The 2,710-nt window shown below is 48.3% G+C and overlaps 1 pseudogene; it reads left to right on the top strand.

Annotated features, from left to right (window-relative positions):
- Window positions 1–1,406: 1,406 nt before the first annotated feature.
- LOC130027031 (uncharacterized) lies at window positions 1,407–1,502 on the top strand (annotated as a pseudogene).
- Window positions 1,503–2,710: the final 1,208 nt, after the last annotated feature.

Genomic DNA, 2,710 nt, shown 5'->3' with positions numbered 1-2,710 from the left:
TCCTGGCCTGACGCATTGAGGTTTCAGGCCCAGGAATCTCACGGGACTCAAGAAGGCACTGAAAAGTCAAGAAAGGGAAACTTTGCTTGCTTTGTTTTAAGTCTTCATCTGGGCCTTGGAGGCTACTCCCAGCTCTGCTCTGGGGGTGACTCTTGGAGGTGCTTGGGGGAACACAGGTACTGATGATAGAAACTGGGTCTCTTGCATGCAAAGCAAGTGCTCAGTGTGTTAAACTATCTCTCCAGACTCTAGAAAAGGATATTGCATTCTTTGCTTTGGGGTTACACCCAGTGGTTAACTACTCCTGGCCCTATGTACTTGGGTGTAGGATAATATTGTTCTGTCCTTCCTGCATAGCTTCAAGAAGAGTTGATAGTTGATAGTTTATTGGACTGAGGAAAAGAGAAAAACACCTTAAGGACGTATTTTGCCTAAGGCAGTCAGGAAGGGTTTTCTTATGTGGATTTGGCTACCTGACTGAGTGGAGTGTCAGCCCAGACTAGAAGAGAGCTGGAGAAAGGGAAAGCAGGGCTGCAAGACTAGCAAGGAGAACATGTACTTGAGAGAACCTAGGCCCTCCATAACATAAACTTCTTCTATGGGATAAACTTCCTTGTAATAAACTGCTACAAAGATCAACCAGCCTGTCCCTCATCTCTTTCTTCGTCTGCCCTTGGCCAACAGCTGTCCCGATCCAGGCCACACACAGCAGCTCTAGGGCACCGAACGTGGGCTGCGAGATAGAGCCGTCCAGAGAGCCCACGAACACACAACCTTCTGCGTGCATAGTTTTTTACACTTGGGGTCCCTCCCAGAGCTGCTGGCTCTTGCATGTGAAGCATGCACTCAGACCATTGGGCAATCTCGCCAGACCCTGAAAAAGGAACTCCAGTTGAACAGCATTAGTCCCTGAGGTTAATGGGGCTCGAATACAACCACCTTCACTTTCCCACCTCTGCTGCCCTTGTTTCTGTAGCCCATTAGAGTTTCTACCACATTAGACCCTTTAACATTCTGCCTCCTCCTGAACACCACAGTCACCCTGTCATCTCTGTCTGCATCTCTGCGCTGACCATGCACCTCCCCGCTGCCCTCTGCAGAGCTCCTAGTCCGACCTTCAGTCATGGACTTGGCCTCCTCTAATGGCCAGGCATTTAGCTGTGTCCAGTTTTCTATGGCTATGAACAAGGTCACAAGGAATGACTGTCACAACTGTGTGACTTTTAAAAATTAAAAAAATTTTTTTTTAATTATTTGCTATCCTTTTTTTAAAAAACATTTTTTTATTAGTGAAACACCATGAGGTACAGTTGTAGACTTGCAAATTTTTGTGCTTGGGTTTCAGTTATACAATGATCCAGTACCCATCCCTCCACCAGTGCCCACAGTTCCCATTCTCCATCATTTACGCTTCTGGGCCTTTTGGCTAAGATCAAGTGTAGTATCTGTTCTTATCAGTTTAATATCTGATTAAATATTAAACTGGAGCGGCTGGAGCGATAGCACAGCGGGTAAGGCGTTTGCCTTACAAGCGGCCAACATGACCGACCCGAGTTCGATTCCTCCGCCCCTCTCGGAGAGCCCGGCAAGCTACCGAGAGTATTCGATATGCCAGACACAGTAACAACAAAGTCTCCAATGGAGACGTTACTGTACCAGACACAGTAACAACAAAGTCTCCAATGGAGACGTTACTGGGCCCGCTCGAGCAAATCGACAATCAACGGGAGGGCCTTTACCTTTACCTTTTTACCTTACCAAGATAAAATCTTCTGAAAATTCAGGAATGCTGGTTTTGTGACTGAAATCTCCAGGCTTTGTTGGAGTTGGGATGGGCTACCTCCCCCGACTTCCCAATACTCCTGAAAGCACCGGCAGTCACCCCTGCCCCCCGCCAATGAACCAACTTCAGCAGCACCATGTAAGCTCTATTAGCAGTCTTGCTTCAGAGACCCATAAATAAATCTTAAAAGAGATCAAAAGCCACAGATAATCCTGGACCCGTGCATGGCTGAACAGATCAGGGTAAGTTGGGGAGGGGGGGTCAGCCTGGTGCCCACTGGAGCAGAGCTCTCAGCAGCTGCTTGTTCCCACATTCCAAAATAGCTGCCATGGCCCTGGCCTGACTCCACTGTCTCAGGATAGATCTCATGGAAAAATAATCTGCTGAAAATTCTGGTATGTGGATTTTGTAACTAAAATTTCCGGGTTTTCTCGAGGTTGGGACCGGCTACCTGCCCCCACCTCCCGGTACTTCCGGAAACCTTGGCAGTTACATCCACACCCCAAAGCGGCCACCCAGGTGAAATGCTACTCCGGCCTTACCACCCTGATAAAAATGCTGAATGCTCTAAACAAACACCATGGCCTCTTAGCATCTGCATTGCAAGCCACAATGCACAAAAGGAAAAGGAGAGAGAGAGCAAGAAGGAAAGTGCCTCCCATAGAGGGAGGCTGGGGGTAGGGATTGGGGTGTTGAAGGATGGTGGTAGGAAGCAGGGAACACTGGTGCTTAGAAATGTACACTGGTGGAGCTGGAGAGATAGCACAGTACCTCCGTCAGTTGTAAGAAAAGGCCCCTGGAGTGGGCAATGCTGATGACAGTGGAGGCTGGGGGGGGGGCTAGGGGAGCTTAGGAGGTATATGCAAAACCTCGGCACCTTTCTTTCAGTTTTGCTGTGAGCATTAAGACAGATCTAAAAATGAAGCA

The sequence above is a fragment of the Sorex fumeus genome, unplaced genomic scaffold (genome assembly GCF_029834395.1).
Source record: "Sorex fumeus unplaced genomic scaffold, SorFum_2.1 ptg000035l, whole genome shotgun sequence".
Taxonomy (NCBI): domain Eukaryota; kingdom Metazoa; phylum Chordata; class Mammalia; order Eulipotyphla; family Soricidae; genus Sorex; species Sorex fumeus.
This window is presented reverse-complemented; position numbering and strand designations above follow the sequence as displayed.